The sequence below is a fragment of the Giraffa tippelskirchi genome, chromosome 14 (genome assembly GCF_054371585.1).
Source record: "Giraffa tippelskirchi isolate mGirTip1 chromosome 14, T2T-mGirTip1v1.2.pri, whole genome shotgun sequence".
Classification (NCBI taxonomy): domain Eukaryota; kingdom Metazoa; phylum Chordata; class Mammalia; order Artiodactyla; family Giraffidae; genus Giraffa; species Giraffa tippelskirchi.
In genome coordinates, this window is record NC_137288.1 from 52,478,477 (window position 1) to 52,491,694 (window position 13,218).

At 42.4% G+C, this 13,218-nt stretch overlaps 1 protein-coding gene and 1 long non-coding RNA gene across 12 annotated transcripts in view; both read left to right on the forward strand.

The window, feature by feature from the left end:
- PTPRM (protein tyrosine phosphatase receptor type M) overlaps nt 1–13,218 on the forward strand; it is a 649,319-nt gene that overhangs the window by 95,159 nt on the left and 540,942 nt on the right. The gene's annotated exons all lie outside the window — the stretch shown is intronic.
- On the forward strand, nt 4,230–12,123 carry LOC145534331 (uncharacterized). Its single transcript, XR_014074472.1, has 2 exons — nt 4,230–7,437; nt 10,642–12,123. It is a non-coding gene; the product is annotated as an uncharacterized LOC145534331 (long non-coding RNA).

Sequence of the window (13,218 nt, forward strand, 5' to 3'; positions counted from 1 at the left end):
AGTTGCGAAATGTTGGCCAGGGGGCCCTGGAACTGGGACAGACTCTTTGGGCTTCTTTATTGTCCTTGTGGGTCCGTGTCCTGCAGTAGTTTTAGGGTGAGTGTAATTTGGGATCAATTCAACAGTAAAAACCCGGTTTAGAGAATAGGTATTTCTAGTTTGCTTTCATTTGCTGCCATGTGACTTTGAGCTCCTATGTAACTTACCATCTGAGGGGCTTAGTTTCTCCTTCCATTTAACAAAGATGTACTCTCTGCCACTAGGGTGCTCTTGTAACATCTGGGCCCTGAAGCACCGCTCCTTAAGTATGGCCATCCTTCCCCTCATCTCTTCCCTGCCAGTGATAACTATCATGCTGGGTGTAGGAGACTGGCAGAGGAACTAGGGGAGTGATTTCCCGGAAGAGACCTAGAAGCTGTGGTCTGAGAAATAAATTTCACTGACCCAGGGTTTCCTGATCCAGGGATGTTTTCACTTGCTCTGGTTGCCTAGCAACCACTGGCTCAGCAGATGAAGACAGCCGGCACTTCTTAGCTCATCCTTCTCCATCAGAAGACTGCTCAGGGCATCACCGGGCCAAAATCAAGGTGTTCTCTGGCCGAGCACTAGTCTGGAGGATCTGGGGAAGAAGTCACTTTAGGCTCATTTGTGTTGCTGGCAAATTCAGTTGCCTGTGGCTCTGGCCTGAGGTACTCATTTCCTGGCTGGCATTGGGCAAGCAGTGCTCTCAGCTTCTCTAAGGCTCTCTGCGTTTCTTGTCATGCCCCATCCAGCTTCAGGGCCAGCAATGGCTCATCCTGACAAATCTCTCTGACTTCTGCCTTTGCCACCAGCCCTAGACAGCCCTCTCCTTTTAGGACTCAAGAGGATGTGTCATGTAACAACATGGCATCAGCATGTTACCATAACCACCATTGTGTATATCTCGATAAACCTAACAGTGACTATAATCCCAGGAGTGGCATGTCTTCATATTCACAAGTTCTATACGGTATGGAATCTGGGAGTGGGTACACTTGTAGGATCCCACCCTCCATGAAATGAAGGCTATCTCTAAGCACCCCCGGCTCTGTCTGCACCCTGCTGGAATAAGCACCAGCCTGGGCCATTATTCAGTGACACAGCAAACATCTTATTTCAGCGTGCGCATGTGTGCTAAGTCACTTCAGTCATGTCCGACTCTTTGTGACCCCATGAACTGCAGCCTGCCAGGCTCCTCTGTCCATGGGATTCTCCAGGCAAGAATATTGGAGTGGGTTGCCATGCCTTCCTCCAGAGGATCTTCCCCACCCAGGGATCAAACCCATGTCTCTCGTGTCGCCTGCATTGGCAGGCAGATTCTTTACCACTAGTGCCATCAGGTTTGGCTAATTTCATTTGGTTTTAAGAAGTCTTTAGTCAGAAATTTCAATGAAAGTATGATCATTTTATCTTGATGCCTCGATAGGTATTAGAACTTCCTGATGGTAATATAAACCTATTAGAAAAGATAGCATCGTTCAAGACTTTTAGTGCCAAGGATATGCAGACTTTTAATGTGTCTTGCAAGTGAGACAAAGACATGGGTCAATACACCGCTCATTTTATTGTGGGAATGAGTCTGCGGAACTGGCTCACTCAGAGTTCCTGCAAATATAGTTGAGATTAGAGGTCGTAAATTAGAAATTAGAAGGTCTGTTATATAAATGGGCAGATGCAGCGTTACCTTGTTGATCAGTTACCAAGTCTTAGGGCGAAAAGCCGCAACAACCACCTTGGATGCAGTTCACCGAAAGCTATTGAATTTTTTTTTTTTTTTTAAGTTTGCCTCCTAAGGAATCCTCAGGGCCACTAGGCAAGGTCAGGCAATAATTCACGTCTGGGAAGAGCCCCTAGAATAGAGTCAGTGTCTGTTACTTTATCAGAGAGATAATCTCAGGAAAGGGCACCTGTATCAGTGAGTGTTCTCAGGTTGCAAGCACTAAAATTGGACCCCAGTTAATTTAAAGCAGAAAAGGAGTTTATTGTAAGGGCATTGGAAAACTCACAGAATCTAGTGGCAGACCAGAGAGCTGAGCTGGGGATAAAGGTCAGGAGAGATACAGAGTCGTTTCGGGGGAAGATTTATTACCTAATGACTGCCCTGTGAGTCAGGGCAGGCTGCAGGGAACAAGACCGATTTTCTCTCTCTCTCTGGGCACTACACTAATAAAGACTGAAAGCCCTGGAGAGACCCTCCTGTGGACCTTTCCAGAGAACTAGGGACCCAGAGCCTGTGAAGGGATGCACACCTGTGGGGATGCAGGATGCAAGCAAGGAGGGAGTAGATGCTCGGGGAAACCCTAAAACAAAAAAACCAACCTTACTCTGGAGTCGTTGTGCTTAAAATGCCTTTGTAAAAACTATTCTAATAAAACGTATTGGGTGGTCATTTCAAAAACACACTTTTGCCTTAAACAAGATTGTCTTTACTGCTCCGTGAACACCACCTTTAATCATAGAAGCCCAAAAGCCCCATGAAAGCTAGAAATTAGAGTATTTCAGGCATGTTCCCATATTTGCATAATATCAATGAAATCCTTTGACTGGGTGGATAAGAAGGACCCACTTAGCATATCACAATGAAAACCTATGACCAAAAAAAAAAAATCTGCAAACAAATAACACAGGAGCAGAAATCATTGTTGTCCTGGAATGGTGTTTACTGATTATTTGTAAAGTGAATACAAACTATGAAGAATGATCCGCATTCTATTTGTTGCATGATAATAGCTTTTAAAATGAACAACATTTGTGTCTCACATATAAAACCCTCTGTGTTTGACAATTTATGGGTAAGCGATCATGTTGTAATAGCATTGTATCAAAAGCTGCTTTTCTTTGTAAACCCTTACATTTAATCCTTGCGACCAGCCAACAAGCTACATGCTTCCCAGGGAATTAATTTAAGATTGAAGATAAAAAAAGAGGGCAAAGTTAATGACATCAAAGAGAAAGCTCCTGGAAGAAGTAATAGTTTCAAAAAGATTTTGACTCTTCTATAAAACAAATGTAAGCTGCTGTAGAAAGAACTGGTGTAAAAGGTTATTGCTTCTGACTTAGTCAAAATGATTTTTTTGTAGTTTATAACCTCAAATAATCTTGTAATAAATGTTTTAAAGTAAAAATTTTAATGGGAGCGTTGGGAATGACATTGACCAGTTTTACTGTTAGATCACAAAAAAGTGTTTTAAATATTGATCATGTAATTTTGGCAAGAGCAAATCATCACTTTTGATAGCATAAAATTTTTATACTAAATATGAGATTTCTAAATGAAAGCTTAGGCAAACAAGGGTTTCTTGGTGAGTTAGGTAAAAATCTAAGACTGAATTCTTTATTTATTGAATTCTTTATTTCCTAACAAGGAAATAAAATAATGGCATGAAACAACCAGGGAATATTAAAAAATGATACTTTTGGTGAATATTTTCCATTTTAAATAAAAATCTTGCCATGCAATGACTTATACCTATAGTGGAATTGAAGAAACATATTATTTACACATTTAATCTTATTTTGATTTACTCTAATTTATCTGATATTGGCAGCCTATTAGATGATAATTTAAAAATCCGATGCTTCTGAAATTGCTTTAGGAAACCTTCCTAATGGTAATTTTATTCCCCAGAATAATTTAACTTTCCATTTAAAATGCACCTGTAAACACGGTGAAGTGTGTATTGGCAACAGAAGATGTTTATGTTCATGCCGAATGATAATTTCCTTAATGGACAGCAATACTCTGCTTCATATTTTATGGTGATGGACTAAAATTACTGTTTACAGAAGGTTCCTTCTGGGCTTCTCTGGTGGCTCAGATGGTGAATCCTCCTGTCATGCAGGAGACCTGGGTTCGATCCCTGGATCAGAAAAATCCCCTGGAGAAGGTTAATGGCTGCCCACTCCAGTTTTCTTGCCTGGAGAATTGCATGGACAGAGGACCCTGGTGGGCTACAGTCCACGGGGTTGCAAAGAGTCATACACGCCTGAGGAACTAACACTTTCCCTTTTTTCATAGGTACTTTCTATGTTTTGTGTTAAAACAAGGAGTTTTAAGAGTTTTAAAAAAATTCGCAGGAGTGCCTTCATGGAAGCACACTGAGATCATGACGTCACATTTGATCAGCTCTCACTCATATTCCAGTCCAAGCTACTTGCCCAGCATGGTTGCATTTTCAAAAACCTACATTTGGCTTTTTCCTGGGAAGGTGGGCAGCACTGGCTCTTTCTTGGAAGCATGGTGATCTGTTTCTGAATCTTTGCTGCATGTCTGAGAAATGGAGCCTTTCCCTGCCCCAGGTCCTTCATTGACTTCACTGCTGGAAGTTTTATTCCACAAGGAGGTAATTCCAGCAGAATCCTCAAGTCTGCCATCTGTTGAAGAAAGGAGAGGGGGTGATGGAGATTCTTCCAAGGAAAGATGGTGTTAGGAACACAGAGATGGTCCTTCCAGAAAAGTTCTGGGGATGGGGTTACCTCCAAGCCTCTGAGGGTGCTTTCTAACTTGTTGTTGTTGGGTTCAGTCGCTACGTTTTGTCCAACTCCCTGCGACCCTGGGGACTGCAGCACTCCAGGCTTCCCTTTTCTTCACCATCTCCCAGAGTTTGCTCAAATTCTTGTCGATTGAATCAGTGATGCCAGCCAACCATCTCAGCCTCTGTTGCCCCCTTCTCCTCCTGCCCTCAATCTTTCCCAGCATCAGAGTCTTCTTTGCATCACGTGGCCAAAGTATTGTAGCTTCAGCATCAGTCTTTCCAATGACTATTCAGGGTTGATTTCCTTTAGGATTGACTGGCTTGATCTCCTTGCAGTCCAAGGGACTCTCAAGAGTCTTCTCCAACACCACAGTTCAAAAGCATCATCAGTTCTTTGGTGCTCAGCCTTTATGGTCCAACTCTCATACTGGAAAAACCATAGCTTTGACTATCTGGACCTTGGTCGGCAAAGTGATGTCTCTGCTTTTGAATACTCTGTCTAGGTTTGACATCACTTTTCTTCCAAAGAGCAAGCTTTCTGAGTGTCCTCTGCCAGTCTTTATAGGACTTAGTCATCTAAATCTATTCCTGCAAGTGTTGGGAAAGGGTATAGATGTTGGGGAGAAAATAAATTCCAGATAATGGCTTTCAGGAGAATCCCAGGGTCAGCCTGTGATGGAGGAAGGTTGAGAAGACTTCATACCTAAGGTGTCTACTGTAGGTGCTTAATCAAATTCAGAAGAGAGGAGCCAGCACTTCCAAATCATGGGGGTTTGCTGTCGATTGGAGGCAAAGGATAGTAATGGCCCCAGGAATCTCTTGCCCTGTGCTTTTTATTTTGTTGGAGCATTGCAGCCCAGTTGGTTATGGCCCAGTAGGTAGGATATGTTTATCCTGGGAATTTGTCTTTGTGGACTGGAGCAAATTTATGCAGATAAAACTGCTGAGGCAGAAACCCTTCAGAAGGGGGCCAGGGCTCCTGGCTGGCCCATGGGCATCGTAGTTGTCCAGCACAGGAAGAAAGCTTCAGCTGTGGTGACTAGAGGCGGGCTTAGTGACAAGATGCAAATTAGCATACTTCTCCATCCCAGACTCGTAGCATAAAGTAATTTCAGAAGTTATTTGTGAAATTTTTTTTTAAGCCATTAGTCTGACCAAGATTTAAACCAGGAGTATGACACATATCTGTCCTCAAGCATGTCATAATTTTATGGAAAAAAAATAAGATAGAAATTGAGGCAGTTCCAGTATAAATGTTACATTCATGGAATATAAAGAAAGTAGAATTCATGTGAAATAGAGCTATTTCCCAGTTGAAGTGAATTGCAAAGAAAATGTACTAGGGTTTCTGCAAGAAACAGAAGGTAACTTTGAAACGGGTGATTGAGGAGGATTTAATAGAGACACTGGTTACAGAGGTGGAGCCAGGGTTAAGGTACCCTGACAGGGGATGGGGGAGCACCCGTCCACCCCTTGGGACTGGAGAGAGCTGTGAAGGGAGTCAGTCATAGGAACCACTGCTTTCTTTTTGTTTGTTTTCCTTTTCTTTTTTCCCCAAGCTTTAAACATTTTGTTTTGTGTTAGGGGATAGCCGATTAACAATGTTATGATAGTTTCAGGTGGACAGCAGAGGGACTCAGCCATACGTACACATGTATCCATTCTTCCCCAAACTCTCCCCCATCCAGGCTGGCACGTAACACTGAGCAGAGTTCCCTGTGCTCCACAATAGGTCCTTGTTGGAACCACTACTGCCTTAGATGAATTCAGCTGGTGCTGAACCAGAGCCTTCAGGAATGGAGGCTATGAATGAAAATGCCACACCTCTCTGTCCCTGATCCTTCCGACCTCCTCCTGATGCCCTTACTGAGCCACTTAACCAGAAGGAACCTGTGAGAACTCCTGTGTGGTTGGCTTCCAGGTCATGGAGGGTGGGTTTGGAGGAGCTGATGGAGAATATCTAGCACAGGGTTTAAGTTTTTATTTATTTATCTGGCTGCACTGGATCTTTGTTGTAGCACATGGAATCTTTAGTTGTGACATGTGGAATCTTTAGTTGCAACAAGTGGGATCTAGTTCCTTGACCATGGATCTAACCCAGACCCTCTGCACTGAGAGTGCAGAGTCTTAGCCACTGGAAAGTCCCTCGCACAGGCTTTATATAAATGTTTGAAGTGCACAAAAATTTCCATTCCATTCCATGTGATGATGAATGGTTAAAGGCCCAATGGATCATACGTGAGTTGTGCAGATAATGTTTAGTTGGTAAAACCTTAATCTTGTCTCTCATTCTTCTGGCTAGGTAATCAGAGGACTTCATCATCCAGTGTTTTTCCTGACACTGCAAAGCTCTTTGAGAGGTGTAGCGATCCTAAGCACGCATAGAATTTAGGGTGGAAGTCTCCTAACATCCCTCAGTGTAGGGAAGAAGGATGGGTACTGGGCTAGCTATGGAGACACTAAGCTACAATAACCTCTCTTCATTGTTGTTTTTTTTTTTTTTTGCATTCTACTCTTAAAAGTTGTGAAGTTACTAGAAGCTGTGCCATGGTAAGCTTTAAAATTGCCAAGGAATCTTATGAACAGACTAGGGCCATGACATGTGAGTGGAATTGAAGACCTCAGACAGAGGCAGAGAGCCCATGTAGCTCAAGGTGGTTGTAATGTTCTCCTTTGAGTGTGGCGACCTCATGAATTGTTCATATATAGAGATTTTTTTCCTCTTTGCCTCTGTTATTTATAGGCACACTGTTAACCCATACTTTTAGTGTATTACTCAGTGGAATATCGTGGGCTACTTTAAATTTCAGAGATGCTGCAGAAAAGCACTTTTAATTTGAGAAATAAGATATAAAATGTACCCAATGTAACACAAGGGAGAAATGTTCTTAGGTAAATAATTTAAGTATCCTGAGAAAATAACTCAGGACATGATAGAGCAGTATTAAGGTGCTGGAAGAACATTTTTATTATTCAGAATAACTTCTGAATAATATCATTTTATGTGTATCTCTTAAATATGCAATAATAAAAATATGACCTTTAAAATATGTGACAACGGAAATGAAGCTAGTGAGGAATCATGCAAGGAAGCCTTGTAGTTTCATGTGGACTGAATCCAACAAATACTGATACCAGGCAGGGGTGATAAATACAGTTATTTGGTTTTAGGCATAAAGGATACTGTTACAGAGGAAGGCAACCAGGCGTCACCTTTATCCTATAAAGAAAACATTATGAAATACGCTTTTAATTCAACTCAGATACAGTTTGTGTGCTAAATCAGATACTTGTGCTAAATAATGTGTAAGTTGCTCAGTTGTGTCCGACTCTTTGTGACCCCTTGGACTCTAGCCCACCAGGCTCCTCTGTCCATGGAATTCTCCAAGCAAGAATACTGGAGTGGGTTTCCATTTGCTCCTCCAGGGGATCTTCCCGACCCAGGAATCGAACCTGGGTCTCCCACATTGCAGGCAGATTCTTTACCGTTTGAGCCACCAGGGAAGCCCAAAACAGAAAGTTGATGCTGATTAGCTTCTTAAATCTTAGTAATCCGAAACAGAAATAATTGTTGCACTGTGTTAATTTAGTAAATTAGATGAAAAATGTTAGGGTGTGTGTGACAGCTGAGATCTAGTCCTCCTCTTCCTTATTGAAAAGGGTTGTGAAATATATAAAAGGACACAAACTTGTGCCATAAATAATTACTTAAAAAAATTCTTTGTGTGTGTTTGACAAAGTGAGCCAAATGTGATTTCCTTGGGTTATTTTCTCACTTTCATCCAAGTCAAAGCCAGTTCAGTAACAGTGTTTGTACTTTCACTCCTTTCATTATCATCTGCTTATATCAGAAGTATAGACATAGAATGGGTCACATGTTGTCTTGGCCTGATTTTACTCTCTTTGGAGGTTCTGGGGAACGGAGAGCAATATTTAGTGCTCTGAAGGTCAGTCAGTCAGTGTTAGCCACTCAGTCATGTCTGACTTTTTGCAACCCCATGGACTGTAGCCCGCCAGGTTTCTTTGTCCATGGGATTCTCCAGACAAGAATACTGGAGTGGGCTGCCATTTCCTTCTCCAAGGGATCTTCCCAACCCAGGGATCGAACCTGCGGCTCCTGAATTGCAGGCAGATTCTTTACCATCTGAACCACCAGCAAAGCCTGCTCTGAAGGTCATGGTCCTCTAACCCATACAGTGCAGATGGTGAATTGCTGTGCTGGGGAGACATTTCTGGAGAAAAACAGAAAATACCCAAATTCTCTTTTTCAGTTGTTCATGCTGTCATCTCTGTAAGCATAAAATACTACTTTATAATTCTCAGTGTGAATAAAATATAATGATCAGAGTAGCTTTCCTGATTATAGGTAAGTAAATGATGTACAGGTTTTTGCTTATCTTGTTTACTTGGACCAAGCTTAAACGTGCCAGTGTGTTATTAAATGAACCCCTGGACCTCATTCTATTTAAACGTTGCTGTGTATGTTGAGTTTCTGGGGGGACCTGTCCATTGAGAAATAATGGATGTCGAGAAGAGAATGGCTAAAGGAAAGAAAATTTACTTAATTTTTAGAGGGAGAAAAACTGTTTCTCCCATTCTTCTCACTGATGAGCTCAGTGTGACTGAATTCAGGGGAAATTGCAGTGGGATTCAGAGATGACTTCCTGCTTGCTCTGCTGCTCTGGACACACACTGACAGTTTCCATCTTGTATTTTAACCATAGTCTGACTGGAATAATTCATAAGTGCAGATTGTGAAATGATACAGCCCCACAATGACACAGTCAGAACCACCAGTTAATAATATCCTGAGATATTTCCACGTTTACTTGCCAATGAATGAATGAATCTTTAATGTTGATTTTTATCTTATTCTGTTTTTAGATTTCGAATACCAGGTTTTCAAAACTGCTGAATGCTCTGTAATTTAAATTAATTTTAGATACTTGGAGATATTTTTGTCTTTCTGTGTTATGTGTGTTTAGTTGCATTAGTTGCACCCGGCTCTTTGCAACGCCATAGACTGTAGCCCACCAGGCTCCTCTGTCTGTGGGATTCTCCAGGCAAGAATGCTGGAGTGGGTAGCTATGCCCTCCTCCAAGGAATCTTTCCTACCCAGGGATCGAACTCAGGATCTCCTGCATTGCTGGCAGATTCGTTACTGTCTGAGCCAGCAGGGAAGCCCTTTTTGGGTTATACTTTGATGTAAACTTAATAAGCATTAGCTTAACAATGCAAGAGGCTTAGTCTAAAATGTCATGATTTTAGGGTATAAAGCTGGAAATCAGCTTCTCAGTCTATTCCCATTGAACACTGAATAGGTGTTTCCTCAATGTTTATAATACACAGACCATTTTATTAGGTACAGTGAGGTACAGAAAATGAATTAGACAGATTAAGTATGAAGCTTTTATAATTTGAAATAGTAAATTCCAGAAGAGTTAAAGATGTGGTTACTCACTGAACATGCCTAGTGAGGATGTATTTTGTGTAGCACCATACTGGACATATAGGAATTGTGTTTACATGGCTTTGGGTGTCAAGAAGACTGGGGAAGGGTGCCTGAATAAGGCAATGGTTGACCTGAGCTGAGTTGCCCCACGGTGATGGTGAGCCTTTGGGGAAGGGACCAGATGCCAGGGGCTGTGCGCTGTCATAACCAAGTGCAGGGGCAAGAGGGCAGGGCGAGAAGAGCACACAGGGAAGACGAAATTGTCAAGTACGCTTGGAGATGGAATGCCCAGCGGAGCCTGGACACATATATTGAAAGGTTGCTTAGAGCCACGATTCAGAAGAAAGCGAAGGGAAATATCATATATTATGTATTTAGCAGACTTTAATATTAGTAATATTTAGTAGACTATAATAGTATGTTATATAATATTATATGGTATAATGCTATTTATACAGTAAGGAGTTTAGACTTTAAAGGCAGTGGAGAGGGCCACTGGACTCTTGAGCAAAATGGTGACATGATCTGAGTGAGATTAATCTGGACATTCCAGGATTTATTCTTATTTATTGTACTCATTAGGGCTTCCCTGGTGGCTCACATGGTAAAGAATCTGCCTGCAATGCAGGAGACCCAGGTTCGATCCCTGGGTCGGGAAGATCCCCTGGAGAACGGAATGGCAGCCCACTCCAGTATTCTTGCCTGGAAAATTCCATGGACAGAAGAGCCTGGCAGGCTACAGTCCATGGGGTCAGAAAGAGTCGGACACGACTGAGCACGCATGCATATACATTTATATTGTACTCATTAAAGTTGTAATTAGTAGCAAGTACCTTTTTGTTAAAAGAAATCATTTTCTTAGTTCATATGGGTGGTTTATTCTGAGTGCTTTTACATGAATAATATGCCTTCTAAGAAGGGTTTATTGACTTTGATGGTGATCAACTGTTACCCTTTATCATTGTACCACGAAGAGCCCAATTAATTGTCAGCTCTGTTATTTTTCTTCATTCAGGTATCTTAGATTTTACCAGATGAATTGACACTCTGTTTGTTGAACCGTTTGCCCCATGGGTGCAATCAGGATCTTTTATTTATAGCTGTGAAATGTCATGTCAGTCAAAGTAAAGTCTGAGTTGTGATAGATGACCAGCAGCAACAGGCGGCCGGACAGCCGTCTGCTCTTTCTATCTGGAAAAGCACGTGTAAGTAGATGTAGATTCAAAATGGCCTTCTGGTCGCTGGCGGCCCCCAGCATGGAGCAGAAGCTGCATTTATGTAAGGCCATGTGTTAGTTGTTGAGAGTGGGTTTTGAAAGAAAATCATCTTTTAAACTGTGGTTAGGTTCTGAGGCCAGCTCCCAAAGTGCATATGTTAACCACTGTGCCTTCTTCCATTGCTGTGCCTTGTATGTTATTTATATTACTACATTCATCACATTACATTATACCTGCTTTCATTGGTTGGTTTTGTTTATTGGCTGAGGATTCCCTTTGAGCAGGATGGTGTGTTTTAAAAAGGACTCAGGCCTATTCCTGGCACCGAGGATTTACTATAAATGTTCCTTTTAGTGAATGAAAGTATAATGTTTAGTAGGTTTTATGAATGTGAGAATTGGACATAAAGAAGGCGTAGCACCAAAGAATTGATGCTTTTGAACTGTGGTGCTGGAGAAGACTCTTGAGAGTCTCTTGGACTGCAGGGAGATTAAAACAGTCAGTCAATCCTGAAGGAAATCAACCCTGAATAGTCATTGGAAGGACTGATGCTGAAGGTGAAGATCCAATGCTTTGGCCACCTGATGTGAAGAGCTGACTCATTGGAAAAGACCCTGATGCTGGAAGAGATTTAGAGCAGGAGGAGAAGGGGTGACTGAGGATGTGATGGTTGGATGGCATCACCGACTCAATGGACATGGATCTGAGCAAACTCTAGGAGATGATGATGGACAGGGAAGCCTGGCATGCTGCAGTCCATGGAGTTGCAGAGTTGGACATGACTGAGCCATTGAACAACAACAAAGGTTATAAATAGAGTAATTAGGGATGTTCCTGGTGGTCCAGTGGTTAGGACCCTGTGCTTCCACTACAGGGGGTGGGGGTTTGATCCCTGGTCTGGGAACTAAAATCCTGCATGCAGCACTACGTGACCAAAAATAATAATAAATAATAAAAAGAATAATTACACCAAAAGTCTAGGAAGGCATGTAGAGGATGTGGCATGGGCACTGGACTTTGGAAAACCAGGTGGTTCTCAGAAATGCAGACTCAGGTTGGGGGCAGGAAGGAGGAATCAGGCTCAAAGAGGAAGGGGACTCATACGAGTAGGGAGAGGGAAAGGAAGAGATGGATTGGGATTTTCAAAAATGAGAAGTGTAGGGACTTCCCTGGAGGTCTGGTGGTTAAGACTTCACCTTCCAGTGCAGGGGGTGTGGCTGAATGAGAGATGTAGTTGGAACTGTAGTGTGTTCTAAAGAGAGATGTGGTGGTCACAGCAGATCTTAGAAAGCCTGAGGACCTGGGCAGTTTTCGGTAGGCGTTGTGTGTCCCAGAAAGCCTCGGGGTTAAGTTGGCTTGGGCATGGCTGGTTTCCACTCTGCCGTCTAATGATGGAGCCTGGAGCCTGAGATCCTGGAGGCGTGGAGACTTGTGTTCTAGGGGTGGAGTCTTCCCCAGGCTTGTAGGACTCCTCCTCTTGCCATATTGCCTTTCCTTTGTGTTGTCAACTTCCCTTAAATCTGAAGAGTCATCAGCCCCAGATCGTAGGAAGTGTGTGCATTGTAGTCCTAATAAATCCCATATGTCTCGTGTTGCTGGAGTCATTTTCCATCCTGCGAGATGTCATCAGAAAATGCACATGATGCTGTGTGATGATGACTCTTCCTCATGAAGAATGCGCTTTGGATAACACTTTGAATTTGATCAGGTGGGGACAGTGAATCATAGAGAAAGCCTAGGAAACTGCTTTCCACAACAGTGTTAAATCCAAAGGGGACAGAACAGTACCTGAGAACGTGTTCATGGAAGGTTGCAGCTCTTTTATAGAATGTGGGAAGTTTCCAGTGGCCGGAATAAATATGTTTAAAACAGTATTTTAAAAATTGAGGTTGAAAAAAGAACTTTGCAAAAAAGGAGACAGAAGTGAAGCTGTCCTGAAGGCTCCCTGAGAATAGCCTTTGTGCTGGGTTTTTCCGAAGTGTTTTAATCCAGGCGGTAGTCCTGTGCTGGAGGGTTGCATTATCCCCATTTTGCAGATGAGGAAACAGAGGCT